Genomic DNA, 9,592 nt, shown 5'->3' on the forward strand with positions numbered 1-9,592 from the left:
AGAGAGAGAGAGAGAGAGAGAGAGAGAGAGAGAGAGAGAGAGAGAGAGAGAGAGAGAGAGAGAGAGAGACTTGTGCATTTATCTATTTTTTTTTATTTTATGTGTGTGTGTGTGTGTGTGTGTGTGTGTGTGTGTGTGTGTGTGTGTGTGTGTGTGTGTGTGTGTGTGTGTGTGTGTGCTCCATTTGGCCGAATTTCTGCGCACTGTGGGTGTCTTTCGCTTACGTGGTAACACTGCACTGAAAATGTTGCTGAAATGCATACGATGTCCTAATGTCATTAATCTAACCTAACCTAACTTAACCTCATCTAATCTAACTTCACAACTATCCTATAATCTAAATGAATAATGATAAAAAAAATAATACAGATAATAATAATAATAATAATAATAATAATAATAATAATAAATAAAAAAAACAATAATAATAATAAAAATGTCAAACATAAAAAAACACATACGATTCTGGGCAACAATCTTATACACTGATTTCCACTGCAGTGTTATCAGTATCAATAGTAACATCGGTATCGGTATGTAGTAATATCGGTATCGGCCAAATTTTGTGGTTCGGTATCGGTTCAAATTCTGGTATAACCCAACTGGTTTTGAGTTTCTCTGCAATTGGGTTCAAAATTGTAAAAATACTCGCGCCCATCCAAGACAACACTGAACTTGCATCGCGACAATGCCACGCTGCCCGTCCACACACACACACACACGATGGTTGGTGAGTTGTGTATCATTCCTTTGAGGTGACGCCGAAAGACCGACAAATGGCGGATCAAACCCGTTGCGTAACTTTGTATCAAATTTCGACACGCAACGGTGCAACGCTATCCCGTCCACACTGCTACGTAACGATGATACGATACGTGGAGATGCAACAAGTGTGTACCCGCCTTAATGGACAAAAAAATATTCATATACAGTGTTTCACCCACAACCCCTACCGCCGCCGCGCCACCGCTCGTCTGGTACCTTGGGGTGGCCAGCCAGCCAGCCAAGGTGACTCTGGGCGGCGGACTAACCTTCCTTCAAGACGTGTTTGTTTTCGTGGTGGAGGGAGGAACTGATGGTGGTGGTGGTGGAGGTGGTGGTAGAGGACAGCTTACGGCAAAATAACCTCCAACCACCATCGTCAAGTGTGGACACCTTTGCGGACAGTCTGCAGACTTTCCTGGGTAATGTTGCGCAGTGCGCACACATACACCGCGTAGTGTAGTGGTTAGCATGCTCGACTCATAATCGAGTTTCGGCGCGTCGAGGCAAATGGGCAAGCCTCTTAATGTATGGCCCCTGTTCACCTAGCAATAAATAGGTACGGGATGTAACTCGAGGGGTTGTGGCCTTGCTTTCCCGGTGTGTGGAGTGTGTTGTGGTCTCAGTCTTACCCGAAGATGAGTCTATGAGCTCAGAGCTCGCTCCGTAATGGGGAAGACTGGCTGGGTGACCAGCATGCGACCGTGGTGAATTACACACAGGTCGATCGTGTGGACGTGTCATAACACCTACAGTACATAACCACCCTCTCCACGCATTATAACTACCATGCGCCTAATTAACTACCTTAACTACCCTCCACCAGCTAATTGTCCACATGTGACTCCTTCAGTGGTCGACACACCTTCCTGGTACATCCTGTCCATCCCTTCACTGTCCCATCACCGTCCCATCACTTTGTGGTGGAGGTGTGCAGTTGCCAAATGAAAATATTCTACGTCACCAGATCCACCTTGAAAAGTCGCTAAAAGATCGGTAAATCATTGTATGTAAACATCTCCACCAGCAGGACAGAAAGGTGTCATCTATTTCTTCGCCAACCTCTGCCTATATACCGTGTTCTGTCGCCTATATCGACTTTGTTGGCATGCCTACCCCTCCCGATCTCACTACATGCTCATCAACCCACCTAGTACGGGCGTGGACGTGGGTGGAAGCGTAGGCGAGTTCTATTTGGTGTTACACACTTATCGGATACCCCTCGTATCTTGCTTTTTTTTTTTTTTTTTTTTTTTTTTCTTTCACAGGTTCTCTATATATTTGCCAGATCGCTAAACGTGCACACTCACGTACAGCAACACGTGCCTGGCCACGCACACCACACACCTACACAACTTCTTAGTTAGTTAGACAGTCAGTCAGTCAGTCAGTCAATCTATCAGTGAGAGTATCAGATGATAGTATACAAGTGAGTGAGTGAGTGAGAGTGAAAAGGAAGAGAAGAACACGAAAGAATAGAAGGAATTAAGAGTATAACAAACTATCTCATCAAAACACCCAGTTTTCAGAAGAGGATATTAGTTGACATTGTGCAAGCTGAATGCTATACAATATACAGGAATGAACCTAGAGAGAAGACACTTGGTGTGGTCCACCAATAGACAGACACCACATACAGAGACAATTTAATGGTGTCATTTGTTTTAATGGAGTGGTGGCCACACGAAGGCCTGCATAGCTCGTTCTTGCAGATTTCCTCTCTATGTTCTCTCATCTGTGCTTCCTTCTCTTTCTCCTCCTCATATCATAACTCTTTATCTTGGAAAAGTGCCATGGGAAAGAGGCGACGGCGATAGCGAGTGGTGAGGTAAGCAGCAACACCACCACACTGGCATGCATTCAGTTTACACATTACTACTAGTATTTCCATGCAACTATATTGTGACATCATATCACCTCTGACGCTGTGGCGACATGCAACAAATTGTTGACTAATTTCACTTCACTTGCAAACCAGATATTGTTTTGAATCTCTTTCAACTGATAGGAAAACAGGTCGATACATTATGCATTTTATTATATCAAGAGATATTGTGTTGCCTTAGAAATATACAGGAGTATCATTCACAAAATAATGCCATATCAATAGGTATGAAAAATAAATACAAGTAACAAAAACTGCACCACGTGGTAACACATTGGCCAGAAACTTAAATTAAGTATTGCATTGAAAGACTCACAAAACATCATCTTCGGAAACACGTTACGTAACAATACCTTTGTGCTTCACCCCAGAAAACAAAAAGGACACTTTTGTGGTCTATCTTCGAGACACAAGAAGGAACAGGTTGTTGTGATCACTACAGACAGAGCCACGTCTACATCACACCTTGCAAGAGGGTGAGAAGCACTCCACTACTACTACTACTACTACTACCCTTACCAACTATTACTTGGTACTAATTTTCTGTCATGGCCTGGCAGCAAGACACAGCTGTTGATGTGTGACTAGCCAGTAGCCAGCATGCTCGCTACACTCCCTCATTAAGAAGATGGCGTCTCCTAACAAGGAACGCTATCTTCATTCACTACGTGTTTCTCCATGGTGAACTCCAGCATGGAGTGAACACGTTGAGTGAAAACGTTGGTCATTTGGTCCTTAAGGCATAAACGATAGCTGTCTACAAAATCTACAAATCTATCCACCCACTCTACAAATGGTCAATGAAATACACTACACTAGTGATGAAGATTTGTGGCCAACCTTCAGAACTTCATTGGCACCTCTCTAAGAATCACCATCTTCTTCTTCCTCCTCCTCCTGCTCTTCTTGTTCGTTTGGCAACACCAGCAGTAGCAGTCTGGTGTCTGTTGTATGTCTTTCACGTTCACTCCAAACCCTTTGGTGTTAGTAGTTCTGAATCCTGGAACAAGAGATGGAACAATATTGAAATGGCGTCAACAGTAATAAGTTCTGAAAAAAAATAAGAAGAAAAAGTTCAAAACCTTTTAAAATGAGACACGTGGAGATTAAAGTATAATGTGCAAACCATAATACTCACATCATTGTCACTAAACACTTTATTCTGGGCTTTCTTCGCTGTAGTCATACTCCTGTGGGACGAATATAATGTCGTCCCGTTCAGGTGTGCATGCAGCCGCTCGCTCCCGTCCTCCTCAGTGCCTGTCGTCTTGTGGAACACTGGGTGGGTTGGGGAAGCTTGCGTGGATAACACATCGACGCATCTTCAGAAACCCGACAAACATCTGTACAGACAAAATGTTGCAGATGAGATGAAAAGAAAGGTATAAAGTATGAGTCGGCTAACTATACAGTATTGGAATATTCTCAGTGTGTCAAAAACTATTTAGAAGTGTTTAAAGTTTGGTACAATCTCACCCACTACTTAATTACGCCATCTTAGCCACAGCACATTGACAACAAGACCCCACAGCATAAAGAAGTGAAAAACTATTTTACTTACACCAACAGCTAGGCAAAAAACCCCAAGAGAGCCCAGCACAACACCCACCACCATGCCAGCTTGGGGACTTGATACTTCAATGACCGTCTTCTCCTGACCGTTGCTGGAGAGGATCTGGCGTCTCCACGCACTCGTCAACGTCTGAGGGTGGAGAATTACACTCTCAGAAACACAGATTTAGTAGAAAGTAAGGATAGAGGTTAAAAAAGAGGAGGTAACGACAGATTTACACGCATTTCAGGGACACAGATTCAGCAATACGTTAAGGAAAACTACATAAATTATATCAGTACTTATGAGAAATGCATATGGCAAGATAGAATTATACTTAATCATAAAGAACAACCTATCCGCAAATCGCTGATCTTAGTCATACTCGTGAGAAAAATGCATGTTCATGCATGCCAAGAATAACAAAAGTACCCTAGAATAGCACACTAACTTCTTTAGGCTGCTACTAAATGTAGAGATGAAGGGCTGACAAGTTTAAGAAGACAGACCGTAGGGTGACAGTGTCAGTATAGGCAGGACTCACCTTCACAGTTGAACTTCCTGACGAGTCTGTATTCTGCATGTCCGGCACTGGCAGTAGTAGCAGTATGACTCTCGAGTGTTGATGCACAGGTGCTCACACACACCGACATTCTTCTCCTGGCACTCGTCAATGCCACACAGCTGCACAAACTCATCCTGCCACAAGGAAGGCATTTGCTTCAGTACTGTCAAGTTGACATTTTGTTATACTGTATACAATGTAAGAAAACCTGCAACTTTTATATGAAACAATGGAGTTGAGGCCACGAGTTAAGCAAGGCCTTCTCCTCACCTCTCCGTTACTGCAGTCACTGAAGCCGTCACACATGCGCTGCTTCGGGATGCCACTGACACCGCCCTAGGAGAACTGACTGTCTGAGGCACGTAAGTCGTTGCTCTTCCGTGCGGTGGTCGTCTGTAGGTCTGTCTGCCAACATTGTATTGTGTGAGTGAGATGCTGGCTTTCTATTTTAACACCACTATTATTCATGACTTAGACTATGTTAAGGTCAATTTAGATGGAATAGATGGTGTTTTATGAGAGAAAGAATCCCTAGCAATAAGTTACATCAATCCTGTTCATCACAGTCCTCCATCTTTCCTTTAGACACAAATAACAGATAGACAACAAAACTACACCCCCACACAGACAGTCTAAAGGTTCACATCACTGTTGCCTACAATAAGAAAGGGAACCAAGGTCATTCACCTCTATGTATATTGCGAAACAAATTAACTATTTGTCATTATTTTCATCTTATTGTTCTCCAGCTTATGTACTGTGAATTAACCCCACCCACACATAAACCTACCGACTCAGTGATCACTTACAAATTCATGCTCGTGCTTACAAAATACTAAAACCATTGTTCAGTTTACTGTACGTATCAATTTGGAACATTCTGCTGAACCTGTTATATTGGTCAAGAATTTGAAATTCTTCAACGTAGCTTTGTCACATCCCCTTGGATACTGCCACCATGCAACACCTCAAAGTACCAACAAATGCACTTACAATTCACTAGATATACACTAATACCAACACCACACCACAAAACACACCCTATACACACCCACACACACAAAAACCATTTTAATCACTCAAAGCTAACCCAAAACACCCTGCAACACCTCAAAATACAAAAAGCTCACTCAAAACACACCAGAGACACCCAAGTTACAAGTATCTTCTATACACACACACACACACACACACAACCCCTGGTTTACACAAAAACTACTTAAAGCACTCAATTTTATCCGAAAACACAGCAAAATTACCATGAAACACTTCAAAATGACTCCAAACACACATTACTCTAGACACCCATTTTATAAAGAAATCATCCTAATATGCACTAAAACCACTTGAAATACTCAAAACTACCCCAAACCCCTAAAAAAACTCTGCAACACCTCAAAATGCCGGAAAACACAGCCAAAACTCACTAGAAACACCCAGTACACACAAAAAACACATGACACTCAAACACACCCTAGACACACTCAAAACAGCCTACAACACCTGAAAATGCTACAAAAAACACCCAAAACTCACTAGACACACCCAGTACACTCAAAAATCACTGGAAACACTAAAAACTACCGCAAAACACACTCAAAACACCATGCAACACCCTCAAAACACTGAACACATACCAATACTTATACACGCCTCTACACCACGCTCAAAGCACGTCAAATACACCTAAGGGACCTAAAACACACTGAAAACATACGAAATGCACCCAAAAACACACTTATAACACCTCAAAACACACTGCAACACACGTAAAACACCCCAAATGCGTACCAAAAACCAGCAAAATACATTATAAAGAATTAAAAGGGGCACTTACCTAAATATTACACCTTGGCACCTTCTTCTATTCCGCCTCTATTTCTCGTTTCTTCTTGGTCTTCCTCCTTTATTTCTCTTTCTTCTTCCTTCAATTGCTTCCATCTACACGTCTGAGCCTAGAAACACATCAGAACATTAGATATTAGGCAAAATATTAAGGATGTGGAGGGAGACTGTGTTGTGACTTGGCTTCTCCTCCTTTTCTCTTTCCTTCTTCCTTATTCTCCTTTATTTCTCCTTTCTTCCTCCTTCTGCTACTAATATCTACATACTTGAACCCAGAAACACATGAATACACGCAGGAATCACTAGATATTAGCCAAAATATTGGCGAACTGCGGGTTTGAAAAAGAGGCGGCAGCCTGGGGCTATGTTGGGTCACCACCTAGACTGTGGCCATCACAGAGAACGGGAGCGGAGGTGACTCGGCTAAATTACGTAAATCATTTCATTTCAAAAATGACTTTTCGAAAAAACGAAGCCACCGCCGAATAACTATTATTTTATGACGTGATAAATAGTAAAACTAATTTTCAAAATAACAAAACAACTCCAGCTTAACTAGTTTCTAAAAAATGTCTAAATTAAGTATGCTAAATATAAAAAAACATTCAAACTCATAAATTTGATGAAACGCCCTGCAAAGTCAAGCCATTTTCACTTGGCGAGTATTTTACCATATTTCACGGAATCTGCGCTATCTTTTAGGGCATTCTACAGCGAGTTACACCGAGAAGCACAAACATGACCAAATAAAATAAAGAAAAATAAGACACTTTTTCAACACCACCAAACACCATTTCAAAGTCCACATATTTCACTCAATAGATTGATTTCACGCTTAAAAGAGAACAGGCGATCCTGTGATGCCTCAAAGGCCCACTTATACCTTTAAATAAAAAAGCTCATAAATCGAAAGGGAAAATTTTGACCGTTAAAAAGCCTTTAACATACGCCACAAAACACCACTAAATGCCACATATTTATCCAACACAGGCGCGGAATACACTTCAAACACAACGAAACATTTATAGAAACCATAAAATCATACCATGGAAGCGTAATATTAACGTCAGGAAATATATAAAAAAAGTAATCACTCTCACCCGCCAGAAGGCTGGCGGGGGTAGAGGGATGGCTGGGGGACCTAGAGGGGAGGCGGACCTGAGGCAACACCGGGAAAGATGGCGGCGGGACCTCCATATTTAGCCTTTATCATCTCACCTAGCCAAAATTAAGCCATACAGACAACTTTTAACTATGGTATATGAAATGGCAGACAAATGGTTCCATTCTGACACATGTTTGGCTTACGGTAAGTAAAGGAAGCAAATATCAGCGGCTAATACAAACGACTTGCTCTTTTTAATGCTCGCTATATCATCACTTTTCAATATTTGACTACTGTTTTCACTCTCATATGTAAAGTTAACCTAGCAGTAAGTGAATGGCCTTATATATACCTTTAATTGATGAAGATAAGGCAGTGTGGGAGCTTGTGGTGAAGCCTTGGACTGCTTGTCTTCCTTGGTGATTCCCGCTGCTTGAAAACTGTTGGTAACAGAGCAACACTTCACTTCACTTATATGTGTGTGTGTTTGGGCATACATAGGCATGTTTTGGATGTGTGTGGGGGTGTTTTGAGTGTGTTTATGAGAGTTTTCAGTATATAAGAGTGTCTTTTGAGTGTCCATGGCTGTGTGTGTGCTTGGGTAGGCATGTTTTGGATGTGTATGGAGGTGTTTTGAGTGTGCTTACGAGTGTTTTCCGTATATAAGAGTGTCTTTTGAGAGTTTATGGCTATGTGCGTGTGGGTGTGTGTGTACGGGACAGTATAACAACCGGCAGCACCACCACACTTACCGTCACCACGACCACTAGACAACTACTGTCGCCCCACTCGCAGCAGAAGGTGTCTGTGAAGGGAGCACGCGTGTACAAATGTTTATGATAACTATCTGTTACTAAATCTCTTGTTAATGAGACACTCTACTTGTACAAACACCACATAAGGATTTACTGGCTATTGTGACATCTCCCTTTGTTATTGTGTTCAAGATTTGGTTATTTGGCAAAGAGGAAATATTAAATTGTATTTTGTTGTACAGGGAGTCTTGGCATCTCCAGCTGGGCTTAAAAGGCAGACTATGTTATTTCTCATTCTCTATTTCCATCGCCTGATTATACGAGTGTTTCTGGTAATAAATAAGGGTGAAGTGATGATAAATAAAGGAATATAAACATTTTTCTATCTCCCTACACATCTAACTTGTTAATCATCTACGAATTCATGGACTTATCTATATGCCTACCTATCCATCTATATGTTTGTTTATCCAACTATCCATTTACATACCTATCAACACATCAAATTATCCGCTTATCTATCTATATTTCTGTAATTCTAATGACACAGTAACAAGTTTTCTGCAATATCAACACGAGAAATACTCTTTTAAAATTCCAGCATGTGACGGGACTGTATCAAAACGACAAGGATACACCCAACTCATTTTTGAGTTTCTCTGCAATTGGGTTCAAAATTGTACAAAATACTCGTGCCCGTCCAAGACAACACTGAACATTGAGCAAAACTTAAATAACATACGACACCTGAGAGAAGTAAGTCTTTGGCGGAGCTCACTTCGCCGCCACCAGTCCACCACCATCCACACCACCTCTACCAGTCCCAGTCTGCTTCTGCCATGCACCACCGTCAGGTGAACCAAGTAAACCTCAAAGTTTCATATTCTCGGTTTACATGAACCCTGGCTGCTTCATGGTAGTTCTCTCATACATACAACAGCTTTTACGCAAAATTACTCTTTACATTAATCCAATGTAGTTATCTGGTACATCTACAACAATCATTAGTCTACCAAGAGTTCCCTATCACACGGGACTGTATCAAAACGACAAGGATACACCCAACTCATTTTTGAGTTTCTCTGCAATTGGGTTCAAAATTGTAAAAATACTCGTGCCCGTC

The 9,592-nt window shown here is 41.6% G+C and overlaps 1 long non-coding RNA gene across 3 annotated transcripts; it reads right to left on the minus strand.

Annotated features, from left to right (window-relative positions):
* Nucleotides 1–2,803: 2,803 nt before the first annotated feature.
* On the minus strand, nucleotides 2,804–9,342 carry LOC123514495. 3 transcript variants are annotated; one of them, XR_006677623.1, is made up of 8 exons: nucleotides 9,217–9,342; nucleotides 8,067–8,154; nucleotides 6,602–6,719; nucleotides 5,035–5,165; nucleotides 4,744–4,898; nucleotides 4,209–4,349; nucleotides 3,786–3,990; nucleotides 2,804–3,647 (listed from the first exon to the last, which is right to left on the minus strand). It is a non-coding gene; the product is annotated as an uncharacterized LOC123514495 (long non-coding RNA). The 3 variants fall into 3 exon arrangements; XR_006677625.1 differs by having other exon boundaries at nucleotides 4,257–4,349; nucleotides 5,035–5,169; XR_006677619.1 differs by having other exon boundaries at nucleotides 5,035–5,169.
* Nucleotides 9,343–9,592: the final 250 nt, after the last annotated feature.

Source organism: Portunus trituberculatus, chromosome 5 (assembly GCF_017591435.1).
Source record: "Portunus trituberculatus isolate SZX2019 chromosome 5, ASM1759143v1, whole genome shotgun sequence".
Taxonomy (NCBI): domain Eukaryota; kingdom Metazoa; phylum Arthropoda; class Malacostraca; order Decapoda; family Portunidae; genus Portunus; species Portunus trituberculatus.